Source organism: Dipodomys merriami, unplaced genomic scaffold, assembly GCF_024711535.1.
Source record: "Dipodomys merriami isolate MVZ:Mamm:240054 unplaced genomic scaffold, mDipMer1.0.p SCAF_166, whole genome shotgun sequence".
NCBI classification, from domain to species: Eukaryota; Metazoa; Chordata; class Mammalia; order Rodentia; family Heteromyidae; genus Dipodomys; species Dipodomys merriami.
In genome coordinates this window covers 66224-84395 of record NW_027203004.1, presented here as the reverse complement: position 1 = coordinate 84395, position 18172 = coordinate 66224, and the positions used below count along the sequence as shown (strand labels likewise).

General features: G+C 40.2%; 1 long non-coding RNA gene across 1 annotated transcript; it reads right to left on the bottom strand.

The window, feature by feature from the left end:
- Positions 1 to 10308: 10308 nt before the first annotated feature.
- LOC138828845 (uncharacterized) lies at positions 10309 to 13979 on the bottom strand. Its single transcript, XR_011372389.1, has 3 exons — positions 13906 to 13979; positions 11635 to 11707; positions 10309 to 10355 (listed from the first exon to the last, which is right to left on the bottom strand). It is a non-coding gene; the product is annotated as an uncharacterized lncRNA (long non-coding RNA).
- Positions 13980 to 18172: the final 4193 nt, after the last annotated feature.

Sequence of the window (18172 nt, the reverse complement as noted above, 5' to 3'; positions counted from 1 at the left end):
GCAGCATCCAATATCTATATCATTTATTCCGATCTTCATGTCTGATCTTTTTTTTCTTCATTGTACCTTTTTTTCTTACTTCACAAGCAAGCACGTCAGTGATGTTTTCCTTTTCTGAAGCAAGTTACGTCCTTTCCCATCACTGAGGGATGTACTTGCTGTTCTTACTGCCTGGAGTACCTGCTTCTAGTTAATTGCATGGATGATGGCTCTCAGGTTAATTGTCTCCTCCTCAGGGATATCTCCTCACATACCTGCTGTGAAGTTATTGCCACAAAACTACCAATGTCATGTCTCTGATATATAGAAATTATCATTATGATTTCTGGTTTTCTTTTCAGCATGAAATTGATGAGGTGAGAGCCACATTCACTTGTTTCTCCAACACCTATAATAGTGCCTGGTCCTTAGTGCTCAGGAGCCTTGCATGGGGATCAGCCTTTTCCAGCTCAATTTTCCTAGCTTCTGGTCAGGACAGCTCTTGAAGCTGATGTCTGGTGGTTAGCAGTCATTCCCTCTCGTTCTTTGTGCCTTTCTGTGTTGCTGAGTCCACCTCAGAGCAAGATCAGTGCCTGACACTTATTTGCTGCTATGGAAAGATTGGTATGACATCATACAAGTTATGGGAATTGTTTTGTGAAGCTGTTTGAGGAGACGCATCCCCATACAAGTTCTCCAAGACAAGTGTTTCCCATGCCCAGGAGTGCATTCCACAATTCAGCATCCAAACTATCACCTACTCCCTGATGCACTCACTGTATATTCCTATTTCCATTAAAAAAAGAAAAATTCAAGATATGCCTTTGATGATTTGTCATTGAATTACTGAAACAAAGTATATAATTTGGGGGCTGGGAAGGTGGCTCAGTGGTAGAGTGCTTGCCTTGCATGCATGAGGCCTTGGGTTCGATTCCTCAGCATCTCATAAGCAAAAAGAAAATAAGCCTGAAGTGGCACTGTGGCTCAAGTGGTAGAGCGCTAGCCTTGAGCTGAAGAGCTGAGGGATAGCGTCCAGGCCCAGAGTTCAAGCTGACAACCGGACCCTCCCCCCCCCCCAAAAAAGTATATAATTTTATGTATTTGTAAGTCTTTGTCCATCTCTCTTGAGCCCTGGGCATATTTCTATGTGTTTGCAGCTTGGAAAGGGAAATACGGTTTAATTCAGGATAGTCAAAAACATTTTGGGAGGGAATACCAACATTCCATCTGATGTTCTACAGATGGCCATCTTGGCAAAGGAACTAATTAGACTGTTATAGCATAAGAGACTTGTCCTGATTTCTACTGAATTTCCTCTGGGGTCACAGAGAGTGATCCTACTGCATATGTGTCCCTTGGCTACACCCGAGGGACCAGGTCTCCTCTGAAAATCTAATGGCATGGGGGTAAGAGAAATTAAAACACAGAACCCAGCTTCCCACATTACTAGGATTACAGGCCTAAGTCTCATATACTAACTCATAACTGCCTTTTTATACATTGTGTAGCCTTTTTCATTATATTCAACTCATAGACAGATATACAAATATATGTTAATATTTATTGATCTATTTATAATCAGTGTTATATCTAGAAACACAAAAATATATATTCATATAATTATAATCAAAGTTATATTACCAGTTTCCCCAATAATGTTATACACTAATATTATGTGAAAAAATGCTTACTATTGAAAATGTTAAAAGCCCTTGTAGTATGAAAAATCATATTCGATCTTATACATCATATAATAAACTATATAAAATGTAATGAATATAGCATGTATTTCCATATATCTGATTTAATTACTTCCTGATGTTGTGTTTGTCCATCTATGTAAGCCTTCTTTCTTCTATTGATGATGGCTTATACTTTCCAGTGTCGATATTTCCTATGTATTTTGTCAAATATATTCAGCCCTAAGTAGATTTTTTATATTAACGGAGCCAAATTTTTCTTCAATATTTCCCAAAGCACAATGAATATGTATACAGGCTTGAACTCATTGTTGGAAGAAAGTCCCACATACCACTATAAGTATTGTAGCATTTGTCCCAATTGACAGAACAGCTTTCTAGGTCATCTGATCTGGTATGTCCTAAAGCTTTTGTAACCACCTTATCACCCCATGCAGGCATGGCCTGGCTTCCTTGCAACTCCCTGTGCACTTAACCGTTCCCTTTATATCCAGTAGGCTGTCTTGTTCAGCCCGCTGTCACTTTGTGTTTGCCCACACACAGAACATATGTGCATGGTGCTTTACATTGTAGGTGAAAAAAAAAACACATTTAAGACTCATGAATTGTATAACATAACATAGACATTGACATTTTAATAACGTTAGAAAAATAATAGAGACGTGGAGAGAGTGGGCATCCTTGTCTCGTTCCTGAGTTAAGAGGAAATAGCTTTAGTTTTTCACCATTGAGTATAATGCTGGCTGTAGGTTTGTCATATACAGCCTTTATTGTATTGAGGAATGTTCCATGGATTCCTAATTTTTCCAAAACCTTCATCATGAAGGGGTGTTGGATCTTGTCGAATGCTTTTTCTGCATCTATTGAGATAACCATGTGGTTCTTATTCTTGCTCCTGTTGATGTGATGAATAATATTAATTGATTTGCGTATATTGAACCAGCTTTGCATCCCTGAAATGAATCCTGTTTGATCATGTGGTATGATTTTTTGGATGAATTGTTGAAGTCGATTGGCCAAAATTTTGTTGAGAAGTTTTGCATCAATGTTCATCAAAGAAATGGGACTATAGTTCTCTTTCTTTCATGAGTCCCTGCCTGGTTTTGAGATGAGGGTCATGACTGCTTCATAGAATGTGTTTGGTAGTGAGCTTTCTCGTTCAATTTCATTGAAGAGTTGGAGGAGTATTGAAGGCCTTGTAAAATTCCGCTGTAAAACCATCTGGTCCTGGACTTTTCTTAGCTGGGAGGTCTCTTATTGCTGTTTCTATTTCAATGCTTGATATGGGCCTGTTAAGCTGGTTTAACTCATCTTGGTTTAGTTTTGGCATGTCAATATTTGCTAGGAAAATCCATTTCTCTCAAGTTCTCAAACTTATTAGCATAAAGTTTTGAGAAATATTCCCTTATAATTTTCTGAATGACATAGCTAGCAAGACCAATAGAAAGCCCACTGATTGGGAGAAGATCTTTACTAGCCATACAAAGGACAAGGGTCTCATATCTAAAATATACTTGGAACTCAAAAAGTTAAACCACCCAACAACAAATCCTCAAAGAAACAACTGCCCAATAAATAAGTGGGCGAAAGACTTAAAGAGAAGCTTCTCTGAAGAAGAAAGAAGGATGGCCAATAGACACATGAAGAAATGTTCAACATCCCTAGCCATAAAAGAAATGCAAATCCAAACAACATTGAGATATCACCTCACTCCAGTTAGAACAGCAAAAATCAAGAATTCTAACAACAACAGATGCTGGAGGGGATGTGGACAGAAAGGAACCTTACTTCATTGTTGGTGCGAATGTAAACTTGTTCAACCACTTTGGAAAGCAGTATGGAGGTTCCTCAAAAGACTTCACATAGATCTCCCCTATGATCCAGCAATCCCACTTTTGGGCATTTACCCAAATGTTTACAAACAAGACCACACTAAAGCTACCAGCACAACTATGTTTATTGCAGCATTATTTACCATAGCTAAGACATGGAACCAACCCAGATGGCCCTCAGTAGATGAATGGATCAAGAAAATGTGGTATATATACACAATGGAATTCTATGCCTCCATCAGAAAGAATGACATTTCCCCATTTGTTAGGAAATGGAAAGACTTGGAAAAAATTATATTAAGTGAAGTAGGCCAGGCCCAAAGAAACATAGGTCCCATGGTTTCCCTTATTTGCAATATCTAGTATAGGTATGAGTCAAGCGGAAAAGGTCAGATAATGTGTTGTTAGGAAAATGAACCCTTAAATATGTATTTTAATGTTTTCGTTTCTTTCATGCATGTGTTTCTAACGCATTTATAAGATTATTTCTTTGTTGCTTTGTATGTCCCTCCCCCACAGTGTAAGCCCCGCTTTCACTATATTTGATGTCAGTATAACATGTGGAGGAGATGGGGACAAACAAGTCGTTTAAGGATTCAGGTGGACCTGTTGCAACAATGAGAAGTACAAAATGTCATGTCAAAACCAGGTTTACAATGTCGGTGTGGGGGGGGAGGGGGGTATGATTGGGTGGGGGGGAGGGGGGAGGCTGGGAAGGGAGGTGAAGGGTAAACAAAGGAGTAGGCTGCAATGCTTGGTAAGTAATGTATGCATTATCCTGCCCATGTAATTGTAACCCCTCTGTACAGTATGTTCCCAAATAAAATAAAATTAAATTAAAAAAATAAGTAGAATGATCATTTTACAACAATCAGGACCAAAAAGAAAAATAAAGATTTTCTAAAGAAGAGGGGAAGCAATCTCCTAATCTGGATTGTCTTCTAAGTTGCCTTCAGACACATATTCTGCCTCAGACTCCTCAAAGGGATCTACTTCCTCATTAAAGGCAGTATTTTCTTCCTGAGTCTAGGGAGGGACAGATTCTTATTTCTCAATTGGAAATTGGATCTCCAGCAGCAGGACAGATTGGTCTGGATAATCTGTGAGGACAGATTCCCTTTCCTAAACTGAATCTAGACTTTGAACCCAACATTGGTTTTCCTGAACTTAGACTGGGGTCATTTTCCATTAGCATATATTTACCCTGCACTTCAAAACCAATACTTTTTTACTGGTTTGGATGTGATCTAGGTGAATTGTGAACATCAATGGAAGACATGCTGGATCATCTTCCTTGGTGGTATGTGCATGTACACCTACATCACATGTGGCGTTCAGAACCAGTGGGATGTCCACAGGACTCAAAACCTACTTGAGCCTTTCTACACATTGAAAAAGCCTCTATGTTCACATGCTTTCTGGAGTCCAGTTTTGGCTTCCAATCTCCATCAGTCACCATAGGCGACATCACAGATGGGTTTTTTATCTGTAGTTCAGCAGGAAGTTCTCTACATTGACAGAAACATAAGAATGGAAATAGGTACAGGAGTCTTAGAGTAGACTCTAGAAGTTAAAGTGTGACTAAACTTCTATGAGGATTTAATAGGAGAAGCTGTAGAACTTGAGTTTGGACTGAACACTGATGAGAAGGTAGGGTGTTTCTAATGAGTGGTTATGTCCAAGTTCTTTTAAAATGGGAACAGACATTACTAGGCATAGAACATCCATAAAAGGACATTTTGCCAAGCTGGGTAGTACAAAGGGCTCTTGGACAAGCAGGCCCATCCCTTGAGACCTAGGTTCCATCCCTACTCACAAGCTCTAAGGCATCTAAACAAGTACTACTTACTCTTTTTCTTGGTCTCATGGGTCATGCTTTGCTCCAGCTGGTCCAGAAGGATATGTAAGCAGGACAGCAATTCTGAAGAGGGCATGTTGAGCTTGTCATACTTTGTAAGTTTTTTTAGGATGTCAAGTTTCTTGTGCTCAAAAATCATCATGGTAGAAGTCCATCCAAATAGTTAAGACGGAACAATCGATGCTGTTGGCAAATTGTTGACAAGGAAAATGAGAGTCCGCCCTCTGCATCCTGAGCTTTCTACCATAGACCCTTTCTGGCAGGACTAGAATGTTGGGAAGTGGGAAGAGACTCCTGGAAGCAGGATGCTGCTCACAACCCACTTCTAGAAATTTCTAATACAATCCTCCAAAATTCTCCCTGTGATGGACAGAGAAAGTTGTTTCCCCACTGTATCTGACTTGCTACACACAACCCTCCCTGTCATTGAGGGATTGTGATCCATGCGGGCATGGTCATAAACAGAAAACCCTGTCATAAAAATGGCTCAAGCAGAGCTGAGCTCAGGTGGCTCATGCCTGTAATCTTAGCTACTCAGGAGGCTGAGATCTGAAGATCCCAGTTCAAAGCCAATCTAGGCAGGAAATTGTGTGAGACTCCTATCTCAATAAACCACTAGAAAACCAGAAGTGGCACTGTGGCTCAAACAGTAGAACACTCGTCTTGATTTGAAGAATGCAGGGACAGTGTCCAGGCGCAGAGTTCAAGTCACATGACCAACAAAAACAAAAGTGACTAAAGCGAAAAGAGCAGGTGTATAGCTCACTTTGTAGAGCACCTACCTAAAATACATGAAGCCCTGAGTTTAATTGCTAGTATTGAAAGGAGGAAAGGATATGAAGGAATGGAATGAAGAAAAGAAGGAAGGGAGGAATTTTGATTTAACCAAATACTGGAAAGATGTGAAGTATTAATTAAAGTTATTACAGGTATTTTATATGAAAAGATACTGATTGTTTACTAAAAGGCAAATTATAAAATGTGGAATTCAGGCTAAAATACATGTACAAATTTGTTTTTCCGTAAATTGATACTTACATACTTCTTTTGTTTAAAAGTAGTAAATGAGTTTAAAAAATCGAAGAGTTGTTAGAAATGAATCATTATGTCTTATCACTTTTTCTGCTACATTCACCACCTAAAAAATTGAAACACTGTTGATAATTTCAATTATTAATTCATTAATTTAATCTTTCATCTTTCGTGTATATTCTATTGTACACATCATTTAATTATTTGAACTCTCTTTTTGTTTGTCTTTTGTCAATCATGGGTCCTGAACTCTGGGCCTGGGCACTGTCCCTTAGCTCTTCACCTCAAGGATATCACTATACCACTCGGACCAAAGTGCCACTTCTGGACTTTCTGCTTATGTGGTACTGAGAAATCGAACCCAAAGGCTCATACATGCAAGGCAAGCACTCTACCACTTAGCCACCTTCCCAGCCCTGAACTCTGTATTTTTTCCTTTAGACATGGGGCTTGAATACTGGGCATGGGTGCTGTCCCAGAGCTTCTTTGCTCAAAGTTAGCACTCTACCATACATGTTTAAACCATAGTGCCATTTCTTGTTTTTTAATGGTTAATTGGAAATAGCAGTCTCATGGTAACTTTTCTGCCCAGGGCTGGCTTTGAAACACCATCCTCATTTCTCAGCCTCCTGAGAAGGTAGGATTACAGGCGTGAGCCACCTGTACACTTGTGCTCATTTGTTTTTCTTTTAACTGTAATAAAAGTTTAGTTCCCCCACCTAAATACGTGCACACTGAGATGCAAATTGGCTTTAAATAAACCACTAGTTGAGGATGCTGAGATTACAAATGATGGCAAATTGTTTTTAACTTTTTTTAATATGTGAAGCTTGAACTGAGCGCCTGGTTGAAATCTCTGTTCTCTTGTGCTCAAGGCTATCACTCTACTAGTTTGGCCCACAGTGCCCCTTTTAGTTTCTTGGTAACCAGTTAATAAGATAATAGACTCACAGACCTTCTTACCAAGGCTGTTACTAATCCTCGATTATCAGATCTCAGCCACCTGAGTTGTTATGATTACTGGCATGAGCCACTGGCACCAGTTTTTTAAAAGGCAACAACAGATTACTTTAGGGGAGGTTGCAGGAGGAAAGAGCTAGAGGCTAAACAAGCTCTCACATACAAAATAGTTGTAGTGTTCCAGTGAAGAGTCCTAGGCCAGAGAATTACTAAGTGTGCCATCACAGTACAGAGAGTTTGGCCAGAGAGGGAAAATACAGGCAAGGAGACATATCTGAGCACTTGCCATTAGCTGCAGCTGCAGTGGCGGCAGCAATGACAGCAGCCTAGCCACCAAACGAACAACACAGAGTCTGGGACAATGGTGCCAGAAACAGCAGGTGACAGGATTCTTCTTAAAACCAGAAAGGGCTGACAAGTAGCAGGTATCTTCTTCCTGCAGATAACAGACCAGAGACAACCCAGGAACCAAGACTCCAGGGTAAATTGAATCCTGACATACTCACCCGCACTCACCCCCGGAGGTCTCCATATTTGATATTGAAAAGGCCCAGCTGAGGAGCTAGCTCCAACTCAGGCCTTGGAAAAAAAACAAACGAGTCATTTAGGAGGTCACAGGCACCTGACCTGACCTGCCAGGCTCAGCTCCTCCCTGGGAAAATTCACCCAGCCCAAGCAGACAAAGCTCTGCCATGAGGGGAGTAACTTTCTTCACTGGGTAAACAGAGCCAGAGGCTGCCCCTCCCTACAGCAGCCTAGACAATCAAGTAAAATTCAGTAAACATAAACCCTGAGAATGGCTCCAGGCTGGGCTCTGTGAGTGTCTCAGAAGCTACCCCTCAGGGAAAAGCTACAATTTGCTGAAAGGCCTCAGTTCTACCCAGAACCTAGCCTCATCACAACTTCTTCAAACTAGAGGAAACAGCCATCTCCCTCTTTTGTGAAACTCAAAGCAGATCTCTCTCTCATTGAACTAGCCTGGGAGGAGGATCACAAAATCCTGGGTAAAGCAGAGCATTTTTCTGCCTGCTCAAACAAATTGACTTAAGAATACAATCTAGCCACAGGCAAAACAAAAAACACAAGCAGATTAGAGACTCCATCAAGAGACTGGTTACAGACACAGGGAGATACAGGATCTTCCCATCTAATCCCTCCCCGCCCACCCCCAAAGAAAAGAGCTCTTTGTTGTACCTTTTTTTTTTTTTTGTTTTTTTAAAAAATTGTTTTCTATTAATCTTTTTTTCTCCCCTCCTATTTTTTATTTTAGGTGTATGTGTGTGTGTGTGCTTTGTTTAAATCTCTACTGACCTTTTGGTCCTTTTTTCCTTTTTTTTTTCTTTTTCATTCTTTTCATTTTTCTTCTGTTTCCTTCTTTTTTGTGTGACTTAATTGCTGTTCTGCTCATCCTCAGATATATGCCGTCATCAAATATTAGATTGAAAGACCATAGTCCCCTAGGATACTTTCATCAATGGGAGGGCACCCCAGAAACTCAGGCTCCAGGCCGGGAGATGCAATAAACAAGTGGAGTTTATTTGACGTTTGCGCAAACGGACTCTCTGCCATGGTCAGTCAGAGAGCCCTGAGCAGCGGTTACAAGCCTTTTTAAAGGCAAAAAAAACCCAAATGATTAAAGCATAACACAAAGCATCCCATGATTGGTCCATTTAAAGGTCACCATATACACCAAAAATCACTTTGCCAAGCGGGAAATTTTGTAACACTCTTTGTAAAACATTTGGCTCATGGTTGGTTTAAGGGGGGTTTACATGGTTACAGGCCTATGATTGGTTGACATTTGGCTTAGCTTGGGGTCTTGCCAGGTGGTCGTTATCTCAAGGTCCTGTCTGAGGAATTTCTAAATGGGAACTGAGGAACACGTACTGTCTGTTCTTTATCTATGACCACTGACCTTGTTCTGGGGCCGGCATCTGGTCTCTGAAACTTCTTAACTCATTTCTGGGAAGGGAAGGGTCAGTGCTAGCGTAAGCAAGTTTACAGAAGCACAATCAGCAGTTAGCAAGTTAGTAATGGTAATGGGCAATTTTTTATCTTTCATTTCCCCCTTCTTCTCTCGACTAATTTTAATCTTAAAATTCATGGTGTCTCTATATTATCTTGTGGGGTGTCAGTTTTTCTCAGTGCTTGGTATTGAGATCTCAGAACTAATAGATGGACTGTGCTGATTTTTTTCTTTTACAAAAGATACCAATCTGTTGAGTATACCATTTGCAACATACTCCTACCATTTGCTACATACTTAAACTTTCTGAGGTTTGTCTTAAAGACAATTTTTAAATTTACCCAATTCCTTTTCCAAGGCTTTCTTTACCATTTGCTACATACTTGAACTTTCTGAGGTTTGTCTTAAAGACAATCCTTACTTTTTAAATCCTTTCTTCTCCAAAGAGGACATTTTTTCCCCAATTCCTTTCTCAAAACTCTCTTTACTACCCTCCTCTTTGTTACAATTCCTTGAGCTTCTTTGTGTCTAGAGTTTAAAACTTCCCAATTTTTCCTGTGGCTTGTGAAACCAAGTTATCTCAGAACAACCTCAAGGTACCACTGGGCTGGAGAAGCTTGCTAGATTTTAAGGCTAAGAGTATTACTTCCATTGATAACACACTCAGGTTATTACCATACCAGAGCCAAACTAGGCTGTGACCATAGAGTGGATTTCCAGTCACTATGCACTGAAGTACCTAAGGCAAGCAAGCCAGTGATATCCTTGTCCCCAATATCCACTGTGGGAAGAGAGGGTTTCTGGATATCACCCAAAAGAATGTCCCACAAGATCTTAGATTTAGCAGCAGTCAACCAGGAAGCAGACTCAGGTCATGGAATCAGGAAGGAGTTTCTCCAGGTGGTTGTCAGGACGTCATCGAACTTTACCCATTAGGGTATGCAACAGCAGCAGCAGCAGCAGTAGGGTCTCTCAGTGGCTCCAAGGGACTGTCATACCTCATGCTGGGCTGTAAATTCCTACACAGACTGGTTAAGGATACATTGCATAGGCTTGGCAGACTTTGATCCTGCTAGTTTTTAAGATCTTTAAACAATAGTCCAGGACAATTTACCAAAATCACAACTTTTTTATTAACCAGATATTTTTGTAAATAGACACAGAAGGCTCAGAAGGCTTAGTCTTGTAGCCATCTCTGACAGATGCAGTCTCCACACCTTGCACACCAACAACTATTAACACTATTCTTTATGCCTTTTTTAAAAAAATTATTTTATCTATTTTGCCTCATTTTTTCAAAACTGACTATGGACCCTTGATCTTAAAATGGGGGTAGAAGGGCGAAGTTCCATCTTGTGTAACTTCTTCAAGCTGACTTCAGGGGCATTGATCTTACTTAGCCAGGAACCTATAACCTTAGCCTATTTTACACAGAGGCTATCAGGGTTAGATGTCATTAAGAACAATATTTAACTTTTGACAACTGCACAGACCTTTTCTCCGGCTACAGCAATGTAGCTTGTTTAGCACTCTGGTTTGCAAAAGCATCTTTCTAGATGGCTTAGGAATGTGATCTCTAATGATCCCAACAGTGCCTAAGTTATCTTTGCAGGCCTTTAGACAGATATCAATAGAAATACACTCTCAGGTTTACAAAATTTTTCCTGAGCAGATGAACTTCATGTAACTAGTGTCAGCTCAATTAGAGCTGCCAATTAGAGCTTTTGGCACATAAAGGGGTTGAGATTTAAACTATCCCCCACATTTTATAACATTAATTTTTTACTATCACAGAGGACTGGCAAGTTCCTGTCCCTTACAAGGTAGTCATGAACATTATGCATGCTTACAAACTATCTCCCATGACCTCCTGGCTCTGACCAGTTTTGAAGGGCAACACAGAAATGATTCTAGGATCTGACATTTTTGCCATCCAAGCAGTGGCTTACTGTCTCTAGATGTTCCTCCATTGCTTTTGTCCTAGGAGTGTCTTCTCCACATTGGGATAAATGCCTCATTGGCATTTCCCTTTAGCTGGTCGCTGGACCTGAACTCGGGGCCTGAGTGCTGTCCCTCAACTGTACAGTTCAAGGCTAGTACTCTGCCACTATGAGTCCCAAAGCAACTCTGCTTGCTCTTTCAGCACTCTGCTGGCTGAGTAGAGGTGACAGTCTCACAGGGACCTTTTTGTGCCTGGGCTGGCTTTGAACCAGTTTGCAGATCAATGAGTCTTATAAAAGGCCACCTTACTCCAATTAAAAGCAACAAGGCTGTCAACATAGAAGTAGCTTTTAAGCATGCTCTTACCTGAAACTTATTAAGAGTCAAAGTTATATCAAACAAACTTGTAAGAATCCTCTGTGCTTTGCTCTGGGCTTTGCTGGAAAATTAAAAAAAAAACCCTATAAGAGCAAACTAGAATAGCAATCATTTTGATAATACTAAACTTTTTTCTTGGTGTACATTGAGGCCAATGTTAAGAACAATTTTACATTTAAACTTTATATCCAAAAATCCATTTCCTATTTTTTTAAGTCTCCTTTAATCTTCTTTTTAATATTGTATACCTCAGTTTTTATTTGCATTTTGAAAAGATCCCTTGAAATCTTGAGGCCAAGTGTCACTCATTACCTCTTGGCTGCTTGTTTTATAACAGATACACATTAAGATTTTTAAACTCAAATGACAATTTTTCCTTAATGCGAAAATAACAATCATCATAACTGAACCAAAAAGCTAGACTTAACACCTTTATAACTTTTAAAAACATCCTAATTGCAGAACATATTTGAAAGTAAGCCACATTATACAAATAACTTTTTAACCCTCTTTTTAAGGCCTTCCTAATTTTAATGTTAACACACACAAGGGAAGTTTTAGCAATACTAATCAGATCATCACATCACTCTTTTTAACCATCATGTTTTCAGTGTCTATCTGCAGGGAAAAGAGAGAACAAAGATGGGCCACTCAGCCACTTCTATGGAATGGGCACACACCCAATCTGACTCTTTAGGTTTAGATGAACTGCGTTTGTGCCAGCTTGCCCTCTTTCACCATGCGTGGACTATTCCCAGGGCTTGTCCCACCATGCATGTCCAGCTGAACTGAACTTCTGCTTGTTCACCCCTCACCCCTAAAGATAGGTCTTCTGTTGGCTTCTAAGTTTTTCCCCTTTTCTTATCTCTTGGTTTTCGAATGAAATACACAGTTTTTAGACAGACAGAAAAAGTAATATCTTTGATGGTGTTAAACTAACCTTTATATTTAAATTTTTAATATTTATCCCCAAATTTTAGCCAAGGGAACTAGATCCCAAAAACCAATGCATTTTTGTTAAGCCAGATAACTTGATTACAGTATAAACAGTCTTATGCATTTAAAACATTAGTTTTTTAAAATACCAGATTTTCTAATTTGCAAGTTAAAGAAACTTTAAAGAGCCATTTAAAACAATGTGAAAAATTTTGAAACATTTTTGTTAATGTCCAAACCTCATAACCTTTTGAACTTTTAAATTTATACTCACCCAATTGTTACAGCATGCTGACAATTCTTATCTTTGAACACATTCACAGACACACAAAAAACAGTCACACTCTGGTTTGCAATAGCATCTTTCTAGATGGCTTAGGAATGTGAACTCTAATGATCCCAACAATGCCTAAATAGACAGATATTAATAGAAACACACTCTCAGGTTTAACCTTTTGAATTTTTAAATTTAAACTCATCCAATTGTTACAGCATGCTGACAATTCTTATCTTTGAACACGTTCACAGACACACAAAAAACACTCACACAGATCTTAAAGCGCGAAAAAATCAAAATCAGTCATACGTACACCTTTTAAAGTTTTTAAACAAAAATTTAAGACAGTATTTCTTTTAAACTAGGTACCTTTGTTGGGCTTTATTTTCCCAGAGCTTGTTTGTCTAGCAAGGCAATTCACTAATTAGTCTCTTGAATCCCTTCTGTTGGAGGAGAGCTGGGGGAGGGGGTCACCTAAAACTAAACTAGTCAGATTTTTTAATCCAATTTTAGACAAGAGCACTTCACAAATTGTTACATTGTCAGGACTAGCTGAAAAAGTCCAAACCAGGCACACAGCCTTCTACACCCTCCTTGCCGGCAGCCTCCACAAGGAGAAAATGCAGCCTGAGGCTTGAAGGGAACCAAACTAGCCCAGCTGGAACTTTTATTCTCCCAGAGATGTTTAAATAAATAAATAACAAAAATACAGATAAACACAAAAAACAAGGATCCACATTTAAAACTGGTACCAATTCTAAAACAGAAATAGACAAAAACTGAAGGCTGAGTTGGGGACTAATGGGCCCAAGTTCATTCCTACCGGAACCCTGTGCTGCTCCCACTCAGCAAGCTGAATCCAGAGTCTGCTTAGTGAGCCTGCCACACTCACCCAGAACTTCCCTACCCCAGAAAACATAAAACAAACACACACACTAAAGTAAACAAGACAAACAAGTGGCCACAAAGACAAAATCAAGACTCAGTGAATGGGGCTACATCTCACCACCATTCGCTTACCAGGCGACTCAACACCCCCTACTCACCTCCGGAGGATTTTTCTTTTAGATTCCTGCAGACGTTGACTGAGGGGCCTTCCAAGGCAGAGGAGAATTCCCAGTCATCTTGGGGCAAAGGAAAAGTAAAACCCCTAGCAGCCGTCCCCTCAGACTGACAGATTCTCCCCCACGCTCAGACCCCCCTGAGCCAAGGCCCAAGGCTGAGATCTAACTGGGGCCACTTGCAGGTGGTCAGTGGCAGCTTCCTAATTGACAAATAAGCAAGTTACAAAAGCAGAAGGAGCAGTTTTTGTTTTCAAACGAACTAGGACAGGGTCTCGGGGTGTCCTAGGAGGGGACTCACTTGTTGTCCCATCTCTATAGAGAATACAAAACACACATTAAAAAAGATTAACACTAAACAGAGACAGACAGAACCAGATGCCGCGCGGCAACCAAGTGAATACAGATGAGGAAGGAAATTACAGATGGGAGTGGCCAGCCGTGCCTTAACTCCCCAGAACAGAGAGACACTCGGATCTCTTCCTTCCTTGAGATGACCCTGGAGCAGGACTCCAGGGCAGGACCAAGGCACTGGGCACGTCTGCTTTTCCCTCTGGTCCAAATACAGATTCAGAGGACCCTGGAGCAGGGCTCCAGGGAGGGACTAGGGTACTGGGCACATCTGCTTTTCCCCCTAGTCCAAATACAGATTTGGATCCCAGAACGCAAAACGAAAGTGACAAACACACAAGACAAGAGCTCTATCTTACCTCTTGCTGGTCCTGGAATCTGGGGTTTGGGGGCGCCTGGTTCCTGGCCAATGCACCAAATAAAAGACCCTAATCCCCTAGGATACTTTCATCAATGGGAGGGCACCCCAGAAACTCAGAATCCAGGCTGGGAGATGCAATAAGCAAGAGGAGTTTATTTGACGTTTGCGCAAATGGACTCTCTGCCCCGGTCAGTCAGAGAGCCCCGAGCAGCGGTTACAAGCCTTTTTAAAGGCAAAAATCCACAAGATTAATGCTTAACACAAAGTATCCAATGATTGGTCCATTTAAAGGTCACCATATACGCCAACAATCACTTTGCCAAGCGGGAAATTTTGTAACACTCTTTGTAAAACAATTGGCTCATGGTTGGTTTAAGGGGGGGTTACATGGTTACAGGTCTATGATTGGTTGACATTTGGCTTAGCTTGGGGTCTTGCCAGGTGGTCGTTATCTCAAGGTCCTGTCTGGGGTATTTCTAAATGGGAACTGAGGAACACGTACTGTCTGTTCTTTATCTATGACCACTGACCTTGTTCTGGGGCCGGCATCTGGTCTCTGAAACTTCTTAACTCATTTCTGGGAAGGAAGGGTCAGTGCTAGCATAAGCAAGTTTACAGAAGCACAATCAGCAGTTAGCAAGTTAGTAATGGTAATCATCAATTTTTAATTTTTCAATACCTTACCCCCATTGTATACACACTTAATCAAGAATTGTATTACTCAATTCAAAACTTCTTAACCTTAAATTCTGTAATAGCAGTATTATCTCTTTATACCTATATAATTTTTGAGAATCTATTTTTTAGTTTTTCATGTATCCTTTCTGTTAGGTTTTTAAAAAGAGGTAGGCGAGTAAGAACCGCACCAGCACGCACGTGGTATTCAGATAAGGGGTAGGTTTATTCAGTAGACCTGCTTGGACCAGGCAAGAGTGGCACTCCACGTGGCTGGGAAAGGCCTGGGAATGAGAGAGAGCTGGGAAGAGAGGAAAGAGAGAGAAAAGAGCAGAGAGAGGGGTAAGAACAGTAGCACTCACGTGGTATTCAGGTAAGGGGTAGACCTGCTGGGACCAGGCAAGGTTGGCACTCCACGTGGCTGGGAAAGAGAGAGAGCAAGAGAGCAAGAAAAGAGCAGCAAGAGCTAGAAACGAACAGAGAGAGAAAAAAGGGAGTCTGGGCCTGGGCTAGCCCTTATGTAGGGTATGGGTGGGGAAAGGTGTGGCCACATCAAATTCAGATGTGACCTCAGCGGATGCAGATGTGACCTCTTCCAGGTGTCCCAGTTGCCTAGGTAACGCAGGTACTGGGTGGAGACTTTGCTGCGAGGAGGGTGGAGTCTGCTCGCCATCCAGGAGCGGACCTTACACTTTCTATCCCTCCCCTCCTCTCATCGTATCCTTTTCTTCTCTCAATATCACCTTAAACGTAGATAATTTTTAAGATTCATTTTTTTAAATTTAAATATTAGTTTTTCCCATTTTTCTTGTCTGTTTTATCCTCTCTCCTACTATTCTGTCCAATCCATTTTCCTCTTTGAGATTAGAATTTGGTTAAATTCACTCTCCTTTTGCCTCTCCACATTCTTCTAATCCTATTTTTCCTCACATTTGTCCCTAAATATAATAATTTCTGGTTTGCCAAATTCATCCTTGCTGTTGTTAGCCCATTAATCCATAGTTGTTTGATGTTGAATAGATTGTATCTGTTGAACTAGATTATATCTGCGTAGTTTTGCCTGTGCCACTACAGGACTTTTGTTGATGCATGCCTTGAAAAATGTATTCTAGCAGAAAACTGGTGTCACTTCATATCAAATGGGCAGAACAAACCAGAAAAACACAAGAAAAATGCAGGTCCTGGTATCTCAACTCCCACTCATGATAACCAGGTGACAGATAATTTGTATTCCAGAGGAGAGTTCCCCAAAAGCTCTATAAATATTACTGGAAAACATGGTGAATGAACATGAATAAAACCTTCAAAGGACTCGGTGTGAACATGATAGGGAGAGAGAGGAAGCAAACCAAAGATCAATACAGTAATCTCATGAGCATGAGGAAGCTACTCAAAGATTGATACAGAAATGCATGAACAGGCTGAGAACACTCAAAGAGAAATACAGGAATTGTATGAACAGGCTGAAAACAGACAAAGAGAATGTCAGGAATTGAGTGAGCAGGCTGAGAAAAGTCAAAGAGAACTACAGGAATTGCATGAACATGAGGAATCTAATCAATGAGTAATACAGGAATTGCAAGGGAGGGACGAGAATAAACAAAGATCAATAGAGGCATTCATGGAATCCTTAAACAGACACCTGAAAAAATTCGGGGAGACCACAAAGGGAATGCTGAATGGAACCTGACAGAAGGAATGGGAATATAAGGGAACCATAACCAAACAACTAAGTGATTTGAAAATAAGCACTGAAGACCAAGTTAAGGAAGTAAAGAAGCTCATACGAGATCTAAAACAAAGCTTCAGCAAAGCATTTGAAGTCATCAAAGACAAACAATTAGAGGAAAATGAATAAAAAACAAAGAAGAAAGTCTTGACAGTAGATTAGACCATGCAGAAGATCGAATCTTGGTGACTGAAGACAGCCTAGATATTATAGAGAAAGAATATACAACTATACAAGACAAATCCAGAAATAGTTTTAGATATATTCAGCAATTGGAATACACCATCAGAAGGCATAATCTGAGAATAATGGGTGTAGAGGAGCACCTAGAGACAGAAGAAAATGGTCTAGGAAATTTGTTTAACAGGATCCTAGCAAAGAAATTCCCAAACATGCAAAAAGATAGGCCTATTCAGATACTAGAAACTTTTAGAACCCCAAATAAACCAGAAGAGAGCAGGACATCCCACCGTCATATTATAATATTCACAAGATCAATTCAGAACAAGGAAAAGATCCTTAAAGCTGTCAAGGAGAAAAGATCAATCATCTATGAAGGGAAACAAATTAGAATAACTTCATTTTTTCAGCAGAGAAAATTAAAGCAAGAAGAGACTGGAATGATGCATGCCATGACCTAAAGACAAAATATGAACCAAGAATACTGTAAACAGCTAAATTCTCCTTCATAACCAAAGGTGAAATAAAAACCTTCCATAGCAAAGAAAAACTGAAAAAATATATCTCCACCAAACCGGTCCTACAAAAGATACTTAAACATGTCCTACAAAGACACAACCTACAAGATGACAATAAAGGCAAAGAAACAACACCCAAACTGAGAATCCAAAAACCATAGGAAGAACCAAGTTGCTGCAGCCCCCAAGAAGGTGGATAAAATTGCAGAAACTAGCAAACACTTCTTAGTCCTTTCTGTCAACATTAACGGACTTAACTCTCCAATTAAGCGACATAGACTGTCTAGTTGGATTAAAAAGCAACATCTTTCTATCTGCTGCCTTCAAGAGTCAAATTTTGCCCAAAAAAACAGAAACATTTTCAATGTTAAAGGCTGGAACAAAATCTACCAAGCAAACGGTCCCCATAAACAGGTGGGAGTTGCAATCCGAATATCA